General features: G+C 41.6%; 1 protein-coding gene across 5 annotated transcripts in view; it reads left to right on the forward strand.

Annotated features, from left to right (window-relative positions):
• LOC102055836 (contactin-4) overlaps positions 1-18,834 on the forward strand; it is a 339,085-nt gene that overhangs the window by 297,492 nt on the left and 22,759 nt on the right. The gene's annotated exons all lie outside the window — the stretch shown is intronic.

Below are 18,834 nucleotides of genomic sequence, written 5' to 3' on the forward strand. Positions count from 1 at the left end.
TGGTGCTTACAGCAAGTTAATGCATTTGTTTTCACACATGGTTTAAAATTATACTGCAGACGAATCGGGAACTGTGACACAAAGCCAGGTCCCTGGACCCTGCCATTATATGACTTGTTTTTAGCAATGGCCGCTAGTCATGCTTGAGAAATACTCGGTGTTGCTGCAGCCAGCTGCATCCAAAGATTCAGTTTTGCAAAGGACTTGTATAAAGCTATAGCACTCCTGTGGAGAAACATTGCCCTCGGCATGCTGAGATTGGGTAGTGTCCATTAGAAACATGTCTTATCTAATTGAACTTCATTTATTCTTATTATTCCTAAACTTCAATCATCTTTTAAAAAGCCTTTTGAACTCTTAATACATCTTGTCTTGTTGCAGAATGATGCAGGAATTTCACCCTTGCAATACAATGTCATAGTTTTCTAAAAGGCACACAAACTCTGATTTATTGTCATTATTTCTTATCCAGGGCTGAATTTCTGCATTTCAGGAATTCTGAGGGTTTATTCATGTGTATTCAGAATTTATCTGTCAAATGTTGAGTTTTTTTCAAAAGTAAAAGCTGTAATGCTTGACAAAGACATTTAAAGTAACCATTTGATGATACATTTGCCGGTCTCTCTCATTGTTTAAATTAATTTTTAACCTGCTTATGAGTAGTCCAATGTCTGATGAATTATTACAGGCAATGAACATATAGATGATTACACCTATAATCATTTTCTATCTCCTCCTTATTTGGGGAAAAACCTATATTGGATAACAAATCAGGAAAGATTGATTACAAAGCAATAAATCAATCACAGAGCTCTAATGCTGTCAGTTTTAATTCTCCCATATATTGGCATTGATGGATAGTATATGGTTGGAGACTCTCCCCATCAATTATTTATATGGTATATAGGGAATATTTTAAAATGTTTCAATGTTTTCAATGTTTCAAAGGTTTTACTCTGTGGGTTTTATAGTCGGAGCACATTTCAGCAAGTAATACCAAGATCAAACAAGTGCTGATAAAGCTGGTGAGCCCCTGTTGCAGCTGTAAACTGCCGGTGACAGTGATACAGCAGCAGGTTTTTCTCGGAGCAAGATGTTTGTCTCTGCCTTAGCTAGCCAGTCAGGTATTTATAGTTAGATGGGATGTTTCTGGGCTTGCGCTTCATGGCTCTTGGCCCTTCTGCTTCCCTTACGCAAAGGGGCCGGCGGTGCAGCCCCAGGGTGGGGGACTGTGTTATCCCTTCATGTCTTCTGCTGTAGCATATGGACACCAAGAGTTCTTTGGGGCTGGGGTTGTTTCAGATACCTTGTATGGCACTTGTCCATGCCCTTGTTGATTCCTGCAAATAAAAACAGTCAAGTGAAGATCAGCATTAGATCTTTATGTGAGCTGACTCTGCCTTTTCTTAATCTGTGTTGTCCTAAGGATGCACCCACAGCAAATAACTAAGAAAGCAGCGCTGAGGAAAAACGAACATCTCAAAGACCCTGTCTATTATTAAAAGTGTCGATCAGCTGCTGTCTGCCCCAGAGCAAAACTGGAGAGCAAAATGGTAAACCCAGCCCAAACGTTCTTGCCTGGGCACCGTGGGGACAGCAGGAGGGTGGTGCGTGCCCAGGGCAGGGGCACTGGCTTCGCACCCCCGGGCTGGGCACGGCTCAGGTCGTCCTGGTTTTCCGAGTGCTGCAAGGCACCAAGGGCTTGACTGGGGGTCTGCGCTTCAGGGACCGCTTGTTCCACTGTGAAAAAGCCAATCATTGAAAATAGCACTGTGTTTCGTTTCTGTTACGGAAGAGTCATGCTTCTGTAGTTCATGGCTTATCCTTTCTTCCTCGCAGTACCCAAGGAATAGCCCGTAACTCCGAGCACAATAGTCAGCAGCTATTGTACCTGATCTTTGGGTTCACGTGGTTTACAAATCACTTTTCTTTGCGGTAAGGTTATAAAGGATTAGCAAGTACTTTTTTCTCCCTCAGTGCTCCGTTTTAACTCGATTCCATTAGCATTAATGGGAGCGACACATGTGCATGAAGCAGAGAATAAACTCTTAAGCCCGAGATGTGGATATTAACAGCAAACTGAGAAATGCAATTTCAAAGTCTATCCCATAAAAAGTATAAAAGAGCAGAAACTATTCTGAACTCCAAATGAACTGTGTAAAATACTGTATTTTATACTGAAATGCTTGAGTTTCTCTGCCCTAAGTAAAACACCAGCAAGTTTTGACAGAAATGTGACGAATACTTTCTTTTAACTCAGTTTTGTGGTGTACAAAAAGACTAATTTATCAGCTGATGAATTTTTAGACCTAAGATGTGCTTATATTCTTTTCTACCTCATCTTATGTCATTGAGTAAAAAACTGTGAAGGTCAGAAGACATTTTTTTCTAACCTTCCTGTGTTCTTCCATAAATATTGCAGGTTCTCTCTCTCTTCCCCCCCACCCACCCCCTTCTTTCTCTCCCAGGGAGAGATGCCGACAGTGTCAAAAACAGTGTAGGCAAGGATGGGAGGAGGAGGAGGAGGAGGAGAATATCTGTTACACCGGAACCAAGGAGCTTAAAATAAATCTCTGGCAAACAACCAGAGAGGAGTCAATAAATATTCATATTATGCATGAGTAGACAGCTTAAAAATACAAAATTCTGACAGGTGCCCATAGGGCTGTGTATTAACATGCTGTTGCCAGAACTGGTGAACCTCGGTGGTTTTCTGAACCGGTGAGATTGTGGTTGGGTTTGTTCTGTTGGTTGGTGCTAAATGAGAACTGCTCTGGTCTCCAAGACCCAAAATCTTGCAAACTTGCATGTATGGTTTTACCTTTAAATTAAAAAGCAGGGCTGACTTTGTAAGGATAGAGAAGAATCCCACAGACAGTGTTCAGAGCTATGTAAAACATGGCATGTGTTTACATGTAGTATATAAATATTAATTTTTCATCTTTTCCCAGTTTTTCCTGTCCTTGAGGATAAATGTTCAATTCTTCCAACACACAGAAAGACTGTAGGCTTTCTCTGTACCAGGGGATTAAATGACAAATACTGTAAACAGGCATGGACCGTACAGTATGAGTTTATTTCTATTTAATGCAGTGATATAAATTGGCTATATAGTAGCAGCTCTGAAATAGGAAACTAATTGCAAGACATTGCAATAAAAGCTCTGAATATAGGAAGTTTGAGGAGAGGCTCCTGATGCTGGCATCCCAGCTTGTGCAATTACTAAGACCCCAATGAAGTTTTCTCTGGCAGCGTTAGGTATAGAAGAAGCAGTGGAAACGAGCAAACAACAGGAATGCAGATAATAATAGCGTATCATCACCGCTTCTTTCAGAGGACGGGAAAATCCTTGTTGTATAGCTTGTTTCCCAGCAGACACACTAAATATATTGATGAGCCTGTGGCCAGCTTTGCTTTGGTGATTCTGGAGGTGAATGGATCATGGCACCCGCTGTGAACGTGTGTGGCTGCTTCTCAAACATCTGTTTCCCTTTGGCTGTGTTCTGGGCTATAAATCCATCTATCTACCTTAATGGATGTATTTATATTATTTTTAATATAAATTTATCTATAAATCTGATCAATCATCTTGACTCAGCAGCCTATATCTCTGTGGTGTGGTCCTTGGTACTTTCCAGGCAGGCAGTAGCAATGTGGCGTGCTCCGGCGGGCGAGCAGTCGCAGAGGTAAGCGGAGCTGCTGCTGCTTGTAGACCTGGAGCTGTGTGGTGTGGAACTGGCCACACAGGAGCAGTGGCAGCGGTTGTCCTACAACAGGGATGCTTTCAGGTTTGAAAGCACTCCAGCCTGCTAGAGATGACTTTTCATACAATTTATTATCCGGTTGCCTTTGACTGCAGACCAGGATGATCTGTCCTTTCCAACCCTCACCACGGCGGTTTAATGGACAGAAGCTGTATGTGAGTGCCTGGACAAGGCCGTATGTTTCTGGTTTGGTTGGGAAGTACAGCAATTCTGGTCACATCGTTGCGTCTCTGACAAGGGAAGTTCCGATGACTTTATTTGCCTGTTTAATTATGAGGTGCCTTTAACATTTTCCTACTGCTATTAGCTTGTCTCCTTTGGATTGTCATGGGAGGGCTCAAGGCAATAAAAGCCAGAGAATGTTTGTTAGTTGGTATACACATTACTTTAGCAGGAAAAGGATACAAAGATGATGTTGGTAGGTTAGTTTTCCCTCATGCTTGAATAGACTGATAGTCTTGATTTTGTCCAGCACAGTGATCCAAATTATTTTCTACAAAACTACGTATTTTCCATTCCAAGCCTATTCCTTTGTGTGAACGTTGAATTGGTGTATTGGACTTAAACTTGAAACACTTAATTAAATGCTGTAAATTTTGGCCTATTATCAGGTAACTTTTCAGAGTCCTCAAATGTTACTACCTTTAAACCTGCAATTCTTACTGTGTTATTCAAGTCCTTTAAAAACAGCTGGGCTCATAGTTCGCGGGCAGTGCTGTGCTGATCAGCGTGGACACCGTGTTCACACACTGTGAGAATAGTGTCGGTGGGATGGGATGGTCTTCCCGGCCCATCTTGCAGTCTGTGCTTGTCTCCATTTTGACATCACTTGATCGCTATGGAATGATGTTCCTCAGAAAATGTGTTGCGCTTGCCTGGTATCCATGGGGCTGGAGTAGATTTATACTGCTGTGGATTGTTTCAGTAGATAAGGAATAACATTTTTTCCATCTTCAGAGATTATGACTGTTCTACTGCCTCTAAAGAACTGAAAAGAGTTTTGTTTTCCAGCTCCACAGGTATGCACCAGTGGAGAGCCACTGCTCTCTAATGACTGACCATCTGTCTGCTATTGCGTGTTTCAGAAGTTTTGTTTTGAACGTGGATGACAATGCATGGTGCAGGGTTTCTTAAGTCATTTGTGGCTTAATTTCCACATAATACAGTAAGCTGGTGTGTGCTAACGAGCACTCATGCAATCAAACAGAATTGCTTATGCCTCCTTTTCTATTTGTGCATAATGTTCTTTGGTTGGGCTGAGGTGACTTTGATACCTTGGTGCCCATCAGCCTTCTGAAGCTGAACGGCGCAGGGGCTGGTCACAGGTGTGTGTGCACCAGCCGCGCTCATCGCGGAACGCTGGCTATTGAACTTCACAGGAGCAGTTTCAGTCATTTGTAGCTCTTTCTACCTTTGAAGATGTCATTATAACCCCCCCATAATTGTGTTAAAGACAACTTAGTATAAAGCCTTGAATTGGATATTTTTTTAATGTATTCTCTGTTTAGAAATTCAAGGGTCTTGACAGACATTTAAATTAATCCCATGTTTATGTTATAGTAGTCTAAAGAATAAAACTCAGAAAATAGATCAAAGTCAGATAGAGAATTATGCAGTCTGAATGATATCCCTCATAGGTTTTCAGAGAATTATTTTATTCTTTTGGAAATGTTTACATGTTACCATGATTCTGATTTTTGTTGTTGTTGGGTATTCATAAACTCAATCCACAGTGGTGGTGTATGAATTTTAGATCACATTTTTGTATTCCTTATGAAATTATTTCCATCCTTAGGATGGTGTATGTGTCTGTTTATATCTTGGGTTATAGTTAAAGACAATTTATTTCTGTTATCACAGACACTGATTCTGCATACCAGAGCTGGTATTGCTGACTCTGTTCTTTAGCATCTGCTCTGACTTCAGTGCCAGCCTTAAATCTAACACTATGGCCATTTGCACCCCTGAGATCAGCAAATACTGGACTTGCCTACAGCTGAGCGAGTTCTCAAATAGTGCCGCTACTGGCTCCATCAGTAAAAAAAAAAAGTGCTGTTTAATAAACCTAATTTCTCCCGTAGTCAAAAATACATATAGCTTTCTTGAAATACATCTACTGACCTCTGCAGAGGCGTTAGGTGCATTAACAAGCGTCTGAGCGTCTCTACTTGTCAGTGCACACGCTGAGTGGGTCCGGCTGCAGAGGAACTGTGTAATGGTTTTACCCCCCCCCCCTTTTTTTTTTTTTTGTAATTGAGGAATACAAATAACGCTAGTGCCATGAATTTTTCCAGCAGTTCTCAACTATGTCATCACTACTTCTGACTAACTGGGATATCTGTTGCTTGGGGTGGGGGTGTTAACTTTTCCCAAGAGGGGGAATAAGACATACATTAAGATGTTGTGGTTCTTTTACATTAACCAGGAGAAAAACGCAGCAGATACTCAATTCTGTTGACCCATTTAAGCACTATCCATATTACCAGATACCCACTCTCTGCCTCCCTGATTTCTTCCTGTCTGTTATGTTGCTGCTGCTTTGCTCATCTGGAAAGCTCTACCAGAAAGCTGCTGCAGGTGTTTTCCATACCATCCATCCATCCATGTGTTGTGGGCTTAGTGGTTAGTCATTTTGAAACATGAATGGCCCCTCTGTAACTCTTCCCAAGGTCTGGCTTGATCCATCAGTGTTTAAGGTCATACAAGGTCGTTATTTTTCTTTCCTCACTCTTAAACTCAATCTAATTTAAATTCATGTTGGTTATGCCTCAGCCCTTAAGAAAGGCCCTGGTTAAATGACACCTGGTGTTGGAAGCACAAAATATAATTTAAAAAATAGAGGCAGAGTTTAAAGTAATAATTCCAGAGCAGCGCTTTAGGGCTGTCCATATTTTATGGGCTTTTTATAATTATGCTGGATAGCATGAGGTATGTGTTCGTCCAGTACCAAAGCCAAGATTTCCAACACTTACCAAAGACTCGGAACTTTGAAAAAGTCAAAAGAAGTTTTGTAATCGTTAAAGGTTTTTTTAGTAGTTGGACACAGTTCTGTGTAGTCCAGACATGAATGAATATTCCTTATCAGGCTTAACACATTGTTTTAAAAAATACCAGGGAGAAAAAGTCAAGTTAGAGTACAAACTGTTGTTCTCCTGAACCTCTAAATCAGGGATTTGTAGGCAAAAAAGGGTTAGAGAGAGCCATGGTGTTATGTGAGCACTGATTGATGCATGCCTACAGGTTGCTGTATTCTCATGTTCTGGAAATAAAACTTCTAAGTTTGAAAAATCTTTCTTGACTTCTAACTCACAACCAGTATCAAATGCTTGATTTTAACAATTGACAATGAAAACAATAATCTTTGGCTGTAAAACTGCAAAGGAACGTATTCAGCTCTAATTGGACTGTTTCCACCAACACCAATTATTTCTAGAACACAATTAAGGGTCTTTTAGTAGGTTTAAGTAAAATTATGACCCAAAGCACTGCATGAAAGGCACAGTTATAAATGAGAGAGCTGCACATCCACCGCATATATGCCTCCCTCCTCTCAAACGTGGTAGCCCCAACGCTTCAGGCTGTGCTTTGCAGGAGCTCCTTAATGAACCCTGGGTGGAAGAACTGCCAGTAGAAACTGGTGGAGCTGGTATCTAGTAGATACCTCAGGGTTCTTGCAGCTTGTAAACAGCTCTTCTCCATATGGCACTTCAAACACAAGGCTTAATCAAGTGGTTTATAGTTTCAGGCAACTTCCATGTTTATTTCCAACTGCAAACCACAGCCAGGGTTGAGGTTGCTGTACAGTGCCTTCTCCAGACTGCCTGCTGCAGCTGGAGGGAGCTCACCTTTGTGTTTGGGAGCTGGCAGGCACGTCTCCTCTGCGCGTTACACCTGGGTCTGGGGGACACTGGATTTTTCTCCCAGCTCCGTTCAGGTGAGAACTTGAGGTCACCAGAAGAATCAGGTCAGCCTCAAAGCACCCCAGGGAAAATGAAATAGCTGGGTATCATATCAACATTTCCATTTTTTTGACAGTTAATTGAAGCAAAAAGGTTGTAATTATTCTGAGATTACAGAAGTGGCAAAATGAGAAGCAGATGCCCCATCTCCCATCGAGCCTTCCCCCAAGCCACCTCTCCTCAGGTCTGCTCAGACCTGCCTTTTGCTTTTGATTTCCTTAATGTCAACTTGTCAAACATGACAGCCGTGAGCTATTAGTGGCATTGTGCCGGGGAAGGGCACTGACCTGGTTGGAACACTGGTGGGGATGGTAGCAAGCGTCAGACTGAGCAGCCCGTGGCTGGGCATTTCCATCGGCCCCGCTGGGGACGTGCTATAACACAAGTTTGCCGTCAGACTGTTGAGTGAGACGTAACTCAGCTTGTGAATGAACAGCACGGCAAGAGCTGTTGGCTTCTTATTTGGGAAGGAAAAAAATTAGGTCATCTGCTAAGGACAAAACCAGTAAAAGGCAAAGAAATATGTAAATGAAATAAGCTGTAAAATACCAGTGGTTTGCTCTTAGGGCTAGTTGAATGAAGTAAGTTAGGGTTTTTTTCTTGTAAACACTTACTGATCATAACAAATAAAACTTGTAAACATAATGCAATGGTTAAGCTTCATTAAATTTGCAGCAGACAATTAATTTCTTTCAGGCAATTCAAAGGGTCTTCTGTAGTACTGATTCAGTTTAATTGAACATATTACCACAAGCAGACAATAAGAAATATATTGAAGATATCTATCTAGCTTGCACAGAAAACCTTGTGTGTTTCATTTTCTGTGGCTGTCACAGGCCTTACTAATTGCCTCATTTTGTCTGTTTTACAATCAGTATGATTTAGCCATTAACATGATAAAAGTCATCTTGGTGAAGAGCTTGATATTAAAAAGCATAGATCTCCAGCCTATCTCACTTGCCAATTTTGGACTTATTGCTAGCATTATTAGAGTTATATTTTTAAAAACAGAAATACAAATATATTGACTCTTACAGAACAGCTTCTCCAGGTACTTTGCCTGCCTGATTCTGAGGTACAGAGTGCCAGCTGGTGTGAAATACTTCCTCTGGATCATGGTAAATGCAGCAGATTCCTTCCCCCTTCTTCCCTCCCCACCACCTTCTCCTTTCTCTGCAGTGTCCCTCCAACCCAGCCCACCTTCAGGCACATCAGGGGTCTCAAAACTGATAGGTGCACAGGTAAATAAGATAGTCAAGAGCAAGTGGCTGATGCTTATAAATATACCTGATTCAGGACATAATGTAGAAGAAACCCCACTTTTTTTAGGGAAGTTTAACCATTATGTCTGTATAACCTGTAGGGAAAGAAAAATTCCTATTTTTGTTCTGTATTTTTATATTAAACCCACAATTTATTGCAAGGTTAGCATTATTGCAACCTTTTGTGCCATGAAAAAAAAGAAGGGTTAGAATAATTCCTTGAAAAGGTCAGCATTTTCAGCATTTTTGTTTTAGGAATTTTCTTGCCCTTTCCCAAAAAAACAAGAGGTTCAGGAGTTCTGAATCATCAATAGAAGACTGGGTTGTTTATCTCATCATTGAAGATCAAATCCATACATCAGCTGAAAGAGGAGGTGACCTATAGGTTAAACACAGACTCTTAATGAGACGAAAGCAGGTTAATTAACACTTTTCATCAACTTGCTTCAATTTATTTTAACATGATCCATTTCAGAAAGGTTAAAATATTTTTCAGTTTTTGAATACAAATGGAAGCCCAGCATAGTTAAAATGAAACCATAGGTCAGGCACTTCTGATAGATATTTTAATCAAGATAAATGCGGTGCATTTGATTATGTATTTATGTAGTTTTATGTGATTATGTATTTATGTAGTTATATCACATAGTATTTATGTGATTGCGTATGAAACATAAACAACAAACTATTTTATGCAATAGTTAATTTCATAAGTGAAGACGACTAGCCAGAGCTTGTTAACTGGAAGCTACTGTAGACCATGGACAGGGACAAATTCATAAGGGAATGTGTTTGCCTTAACATTTTCCACTCATTCCCCTGGCTGTTGCAGAGGATTACTTTAGCCTTGGAGAAGAGCTACTACACGAAGTAGGAAAGGCTGAGGTCTGTAGTATGAGCCAGCGTGGCACAGCCCGGTTAATGAGGCGGTACGGCCACGTGGAGCCGGCCAGAAGCGTGCTCAGGAGAGTCGGTCAGCTGGAGGTGGCTGAGCTGATTGACCTATGCCGTGCCGGTGGCTCTGGCACTTAGCAGGTCGTGCTGCTGCCCTGCACACAAATGGGCTGCTTAAGAAGAAAGGAGTCCAGCTGGGCTTGGATATAAGGGGACATATCAGTTCCTGCAGCTTTGTGTGTCTTAGTGGAGTTACCTCAGATTTCTGGCAGGGGAAGATCTGTCTCCTTGAGTTTTCATTTTATGGAACTATTTTGGTTTCTAGAAAAGGAAATGTGATGGTTGCACTGCTGTGGGATGTGATCGCTTGTCTCTTCCTTGCTCAAGAAGATCTTGCACTGTAAGTCTACTGACATTAGGAGTTTTGCCTTCATCCCAGAGTTCATACATGCATACAGTTCATGCATACATAGAGCTCATTCATACATACAATTCATACATGCATACAGTTCATGCATACATAGAGCTCATTCATACATACAGTTCATACATGCATACAGTTCATGCATACATACAGTTCATACATGCATACAGCTCATTCATACATACAGTTCATACATGCATACAGTTCATCCTTTTCCAAAGCAGTGGGATGAACTTCCAGACACGAGTTTCATGGAAATCCCACCAATCTTGGGTAAATTAGGGCCATACTCTAAGAGAAAACAATACAACAGAGAAAACTGAGATCATTGTAGCATATGGTGCTGTTGTAGAAGGTGGGAGCAGGTCTCCCTAGAGCCAATTCTCTCCACACAGAAGCAATTCAGTCTGGTTCGGATGGAGATGGGGGAGATAATGATCTGAGCATGGCATGCATTGAGAAAGTGACTGCCGATCTCCGTTTCAGGTACAGATGAAGGAAGCGGTGTGAGAGAATAAAGGAGCAAAGTGATAATGGGTCTCTTATCCTAAGAACGTTATATCCTTGAAAGTAGTGACTAAGAACAGACTGGCCTGAAGGCTATGTTTCTAACATCAAAGATACAGAGGAATTGTTTAGAGAGCACATTTTCCATCATAGGAGGAAAAAGCATAAGAGTGTTGCAGACAAGAATCTGGGACAGGACTTGGGGAAATATCAGTCCTTTTGTGTATTTTCTCAGAAGCATTTTTTGAAGCAGCTTAGCAGAACCAAACTTCTGAGGTTTTCAGCTGTTGTGACTTTTTCTCCCTGAGCCCAGCCGGACTGCAAACAGGTTACTCAAAGTTGCTTATCAGATAATAATAGCCAAGTGGCACATGGATAAGGACTAGGAGTGACGGGTTTTGACACATCAGAGAGTAACTGCAGCGCTGCTGAATGATGATGAGCTGAGGCTTCAATATTAGGGACTCCTGGGACCCGATTTTCCCCTCTTCTAATGCAACTTAAGTAAGATTATAAGCAATCACATCAAAGTTAGTATGGAGACTAGAGTCTCTTGTCTTAATAGCAAAATCATGATGGTAGAGAGAGTTTAGTACTGGGCACCACTGGAGTGGGTTAGGTTCTAGGTGTACTGTATCGCAGTGCTCAAGCCAGTCGTTTGGGAATACGACACAAGTACAAATGGTCATGACTCCAAAGCAGGTTGACTCAAATACAAGGAAGTTTTCTCACTGAACTGACTTGCCATGGCTTGGGTTGGTTTTCTCTGTCACACACGCATTTGGAACGTGAATTTTGCTTTCATTATGTTTCAAGTTGTGAAGCGTATTGTGAACAACTAGTGTTTGAAATTGTAGGGTTTAGTACTATGTTTTCTTCTAGACTTGTTGCGAATACATCCCACTAATAATATTTTTTAGAGTTCATTTAGGAAGTAAGCAGTATTTCACTAGTGAAAATTTCAGTTCCTTTCATGTCTAAGCACACAGTAGAAAGTCTCCATAAAAATTCAAGCCTGAATCCATTAGTCCTGGTAACTGAACTATTTGGTGCAGTTGACGATGAACGTTCTTCCCTGCAGCAGAGAACCAGGAGTGGAAGTGTCGGACAAGTGCTGTAGACCATGACTGAAGCCCTAGCAAAGCTGTGTGCTTGAGGCCAAATTTGTCCATCGCTGAAACCTGGAAGGAGAGATGGTAGCGCTGACATGCTATTTCTGCCTTCTCTTCTCTGTACTTAGCAAGCTGGATCCCAATTCTTGTTTCGAAATTACTTACACAAGAAAAACTTGTGGCTAATTTGAAATAAAATGCCATGCAACAGGAGAAATGTCAGGGGTGCTTTTTAATGATGGTCTGTGTCGAATATTTATTTGGTAGAGTAGGAGCTGGAGGTTTTGAGCATGTTATAATGCTCTTGCAGGTTGTTATTTTCATTTCACATGTGATCCTGCCACCATCTCGCCCCTTCCTGTAACATCGGTACCAGGGCTTAACCAACGAGAGAGAAAACCAGTAGCACGTCCGTCAGAAGAAGGGTTTGTCTTCTCGGTGTGTCACAAATTAACTGGAACAAGACACATCCTTGCAAGAGAGCACAGGACACTGGGAGACCATCTCGCCTGCACCAGGGAACAAATTAGACCTCTGTGGCCCTGGGAATTTTTTTTCAAAGTTTGTTTTGTTGGTTCTGTTCTTAGTGTCACTTGATCTGTTCAGATAGAGGTGTTGGGCTTCAGTCTTGCCTGTGGTATCCTGAAAGGCTCAACAGGGTTTCAAGATAAGCTTAAATAAAAATATCTGCGGTGCACAGTGGTATAAGACGACAAAATAGTTTATAATGAAGTTCTTATTTCCATTTTATAGGCTGGGCAAATAAGGCAGCAGAGATTTTTAATGACTTGCTGAAAGTCAGAGAGAAAGCAAGGAGGAGACCTGGCTCTCTTCCCCTCCCTCTGAGGTCTGTGCCCATGCTGGCCTTCACCCACAGAGTGGCCCACTCTGCGCTCTTCCTCCTCTTTTGCTTATCTAATCGTCTTTCCCATGGAATTCTGTTCAGCTTAATTGTTCACATTTGGTTGTGATTCAAAGTCAAAATAGTCAAACTAGTGCTCAGGAGGCTGGCTCCCCTGCTGTGCTTGCCGAGGCAGGGCCATGTGCAAGCCTGAATGCACTTCCTTACGGACTGCTGAACAGAGCTCCCGTCCCCCCTCTCTTGCTTTTCCTGCCTCTGGTGCCCGACTCTTGTTCTTTGGATGCTTTAGCACAAGTGCTATTGCACTTTCTTCACTTGACTTAAACTTGCGGGTACTTTTTGATAACGTATGTTTTCGAGTTGTTCGGAACAGGCTTAAACTTTTCTGTTTTTTATATGCACAACTTCAGTAACAATTCAGTGTTATCATTAACTAGAGGAATGTGTTTTCTATTTGAAGGAAATGGGATGCTACCTGTAACAGCAATACTTTTTTTCTAAGTGTTATTTTATTAAAAAGTCTGACTTTTTGAGGTGACTTTTTGAGGTTGACCTCTTGAGCTGACCTGGCAAGATTTTTTAAAAACTGAAAATAATTTTTTAAGTTGCTTGCCTAAGTGATTGCCCTACCTGCCTGCAGACTGTCAAGCCTCGTCCTGCCCAGTGCATAACAACTTCTTAATTATGTCTTGTCATCTAGATGTTATTTCCTGAGGCACCATAGAAATGCCCAGTTTTCTTTTTAGTGTAGAATGTAAATAGCTTGGGAATTTTAGATCTTTCGTTTCTGTCGCAGAGTCATTACTCTATGGGAGCTATTTGCGAGAACATATTCTAATTATAAAATAGTAGGAGCAGATGCTGCTTTAGAGGAATACTTTGTTGAAGGCATTCATGGGATGGATACAGCAGCCCACCCTGCAGACAGGCCATCGCAATCCCAGCAGGAGATAGGCGCTCCGTGGTGAAAATGGAGGTGGTTGGTTTTCCTAATGACAGATAGCCATGAGATCCAGTGGGAGACTCTCTCTACGTTGTTCTTGGGTCTTTGTAATTAGAGCTTTGTGTTCCAATGTAGTTTCAAACTCTTCAATAAACAAATACGTTTGGTACTTGCTAAAATTAGTGAATCTTATAGCCTGCTTTCTGTCAGGATTTTTTTTTTTTTTTTAATCTGGCAAGATGTCCTGCTTTCAGCTGGGATGGAGTTAATTCCCTTCCTAGGAGCTAGTACTGTGCTGTGGTTCAGCTCTGCTGTGAGAACAACGCTGGTAACGCACTGATGGTTTTAGCTGTTGCTGGGCAAGATTTGTACAAAGTCAAGGACTTTTTGGTTTCTCGGGCCTTGCCAGCCGGCGGCTAGAGGGCACAAGGAATCGGGAGGGGACACAGCCAGGACAGCTGGCCTGAACCAGCCAAAGAGTTAGTCCATGCCGTGGGACACCGTGCTTGGGACAGAAACTGGGGGGCTGGCCGGGGCCAGGGGATCGTGGCTGGGGGGCTGGCTGGGCATCGGTCAGCAGGTGGCGAGCAGTTGTCCTGCGCATCACTGGTCTTCCCTTCTCCCTTTGCCTTTGGATTTTATCCTTTGCCCACCCTTCCATTATAACTGTGATGATGATGATGGCAATGATTGTTGTTGTTACTACTGTTCTTTCTTTTCTGCCCAAATTATTAAATTGTTCTTATCTCCCACCCTCGGGTTTTACATTCCTTCCCGATTCCCTCCCCGTCCCTGTGGGTGGGGGGCAGTGGGCAAGTGGCTGCGCGGTACGTGGCTGCCAGCCGGGGCTGGACCATGACACAAGAGGTGAATGGAGGAAGGGCAAAAAGGAAATGTACATTAGAGATGAGGAAACGTAGAGTAAGGGAGCAAGTCTTGATTGCTCATTAGAGCTCAGTGGCACAGACCCACCAAACCTCAAGGTTAAGGCAGCAGAGAACCTGCTGAACCGGAATGGGTTTGTATTTTAAAAGCAGGGTTGAGAAGTGGTAGAACTGCTAAATGGCAGAAATCTGACTTTGGAATTGTCCTTGGAGCTGTTTTCATTTAACAATGAGCATATATTCAGTCAGTCCCAGTTCTTTGCCCCTATAACCAAGAAATTCACAGTTGGAGGAAATCAATGAAGACGATTTAGCAAGGACAAAGCTCTTGTTCTTTTGTGGACTTAAGGGTTTTCTCCATCCATGCAGGGTAATCCCTCAGGATACCTTGGCCAAACCAAGTTAGCAGCAGAAATATTAGGTATATTCTGCCGGTGTGTAGCATAGAGTTTGTAGTTTAAAATATAACAATTAATTCTGATACCTAAGTTAAATTTCTAAGTGCTGTCCTTTAAAAGTCTCTCCAGTTAGTGTCCATAACACAGGTTCTGCAAGGGGCAGGCAATGAAGTTGGCAAAGCAGGCAAAAAAATCACTACATCTTCTAAATTCCTTTTTTAATTACAGAAAGATCTTTAGCCTGATACCACAGAAGTAAAATCTTAGATTCAGTTCTGCTTTTATTCTGCAGCAAATTGTACTTCTTGGGAAAAGCAAGGCCAAAAGTCCCTAAAACCAAATCCAAAAGTGACTGCAGTAGGTCCTTGACTCTTGACCAGACAGAAGTGGAAGGAGGTGCGCCCCTTCGCCTGGTGGTGGAATGCAGCTTAAGGGTAGTTGAAGGTCTGTGTCTTTTATTGCAGCTAGCCAAAATCCCAACGTAAAGAAGATAGTGCCTGAAGTAAATTAGGGACATCCCTGAACAGACACAGCCACACATGCGTATAATAATGAAAATAAATTTACTTTAGGTTATATGTAGATATTACCAGAATGATCCTGTGACATCCTCTAGGGCTGTGTTGTGCGTGGCTCTATAACAAGTATAGTTTGATTATAATACTAAGGTATTGTGTATTACTGAGAAATAATGGTAGTAATTTTGAGAACCAAGACGTATTGTGTCTTCCTGCAAATTGCATTATTGTATAAAATTGTATTTATACAGATACCTGTATTACAGCATGTATGTGGGTTTTGCTAACTCTAAGTAAATATATAAGTGATGTAGCAGTTTAGTGCAAAGGTTTATTTTCACCAAGTTAAAACACATTGAAAATGAAGTAGAATAATTTTAAATTTGCCATATTTCTTAATATTAATGTAAAAGTAAAAACTTTGACTCTTTTCAGAGGTGTCAGTAGGTGCTCCCATCCAGTTCCCCTTAGATACGAGTGGTGATGCACTGCATTCACACCAGGTACTTGGGCAGATGAATGTGTCTTGGGCTGCTCAATAAATGACCTGTACACCAAGACTAGCCTATCCCAAAACATGCATGACACATGTAAGCCTTGATCTGGATGACCTTAAGGATGGTTAAGCTTTGGATCATTCCTTGGGAAGCCGGAAGGTCCAGCTAGTGATTTTCATGCTATTCTGTAAGTTTGACAGCTCAAGAGGCATCCGCTTCTATTGAGTCTTAATTTGGGGTTTATTCTTGCATGTCATCTAATTCCTAACATCTTGGTCCTGATGAGGAGGGTGTAGATAATAGACATAGAACTTGGGTAGGGAAGACCTAAAACACATACTGTACCACAAAAATGCAGAGACTGTGCCAGCCGCTTCATAATTTTGTAGTTTGAATGCCTGCATATCAGATTATTGCTGCTGCTCTTCTTTTTGAAAACTTTTTGAAAACTCTCTTGCTCTTCTTTTTGAAAACTTTTGATTTTTTTTCAAAACATACTTAAAGTGCCACAAATCAAAGCAGACTACGCTGCTCAAAGGGGCAAGATGCTGTTGGCCACTGTGTACATGGGCTGCATGGCAAACTGCAGGGCATTACATTTGCACAATTACCTGTGGCTTGTGTTACAAGGAGAACGGTGATTGATCCTCGAGTGACTTGCAATTTATCAAAGATTAGGTATGATTTCTCCTGTATCTGATTAACCTTCTCGGTAAGATGGCCATCATTTTTGCAATGACAGTAGATTAGTCCACGCTTGAAAAGACGGATATCAGCCAGTTGCAATCAATAGCCCACAAAAGGTGACACCTCGAATTCACCGAGTTATCTATAAAGCATGTCACAAACGGTTGAATCGTTTGTCAAATGTACCAGTTTCATTTAAGGCACCTCTGAAGTGAAGCAGCTTTTATTTTAGTCTGGAATGCAAAGAGATAGAGAAGGGATGTTTGGGTTTTGTAGTGTAATCAGGCACTGTTGCATGCTGCTATAAAGAGCAAGTGCACATTTCTGAGTGACAGATTTGATTGTCATTTCCAAACCCCATTACATATGATTTTCTTTGTCACAGTTGTATGGAGAGAGCTTGATTTGGTAAGATTGCACTGCACTAGGTAAAATGGAGGTTAAAATGAAGTATTGTGCCCTCTTGTTATTTAAGTAACACTCTCTGTACTCTCAATGGAATGGATATATTTTCATATATTTTGTCTTTGAATTTGCTATAATGGCACATCCCTCCCCAGTATCCTTTGATGCAATTCCATTCTTAATGTGTTTTCAGATTTAAATTACTCTTCATCTATTATTCAGCCACACAAAGAATGCATATTTGAGTATGCAGAAACGCAATCCCTTGATTGACTGCTTGGTCCCTGTCTGGGAGGTGGGAGGCATTAATTCCTGGGAGGAAGACTCTTATATCAAGTTTAGACAGCTTTCAATCTGTGGGAAGCTCTTTTTCAATGTTCAGTTTAAGAAATAGGTTAATAACTTGTACCTGGACTGCAGTTCAGCTCTGAATGAAGCTGAGAAGAAAACTGCCATTCTTGAAAGGGAACCTCCAGAACGGGCAGGGTACCAGGAGTGCGGCCACCAGGAGCAGCACCCAGACTCCTCAAGAACCCTGCCCACGCTGGCAGAAAACAGGCTTCCCAAGCGAAAGGGGCTCGGGCAATACGCTGAAGCCCCTATCTAAAAATAACTGCATGTCCCCCACGCTGCTGTGGGTCCCATATGGCAAGATTTAAGCCATGTAAACTGCAAGATGAAGATCCTGTTTCAGGACAGCAGTTTTAGCGTGTCCTAAATGCCCAGCTCAACCATGTGTACTGCTGAATCAGTCTCCGCTCTTCCAGCAAAGGTCAGATGTTCCTTCCCTTAATCTCCATTAAATACATGGCCGTGTATCACTGCCTTCACTGCCAAAAATCTGTGCTGCCTGATTACGTGGAAAGATCTAGAGCACTGGCCACATGTATTGCTAAAATCAGAGAAGTGACTTTACTCCCAGGCCTGAATTCCCTTTCGTGAACTGAGTGTCCCTTTCGCTTTTAATAAGATTACATTTTATTAGGCTGAACTACCACAGTACACACCAGAGAATACTGTAAGTGCTGCAGAATTTTCTGTTAAGAAATGTGCCTCATGAATCAGTTACTTGTCTTGCAAGAGCACGTGTGTAATAGCCGATGATACAGAAAAGAAGAGTTATATTGGCATAAGAGCCATGTGCCTTTCCTGAAAGCATGTACATGACTCATCACAGCTCACATCTCTGATATTGTAAAGGCCAAATATTGTAAAAACTTCACCTTTCCCCCTTTCTTTTTAATCTTAATCTTGGCCATGCCCCATAAACTACTCAAGCTATTAAGATAGCTGTAGTTTGCTATGCTACTTCATAGTATCTGTTTAGTTCTTCACCAGTTATTAATCTCTTTAGTTCAGGGCCATGTTTTCCTCTCTTCAGCATTTCTCATGGTGTCTGATGGCGCCCAGAGCACTTCGAGCTCCGAGAAGTTTAGCTAGTCAAATCTCAGATGCTTTTGACTTTATGGGCTTTGATAAATGTTTCATTCGCAAGTAGAGAAAGAAACGTTAGAGCACGTTTGAGTACTCGGGCATTGGACTTCGATTCTTTGGTTGCGTGTAGAGAACAGGTGATTCTACCTCCAGGACTGATTTTTATTATCTCCAGACATGATTTGCCTTGAAATCAATATGATAATGTAAAATGTCATTGCAAATAGAGGACATTGATCTGCAGTGCATGTATTAACTCCCTCTGATAAAAACCAAAATGGAAA

Source organism: Falco cherrug, chromosome 4, assembly GCF_023634085.1.
Source record: "Falco cherrug isolate bFalChe1 chromosome 4, bFalChe1.pri, whole genome shotgun sequence".
Taxonomy (NCBI): domain Eukaryota; kingdom Metazoa; phylum Chordata; class Aves; order Falconiformes; family Falconidae; genus Falco; species Falco cherrug.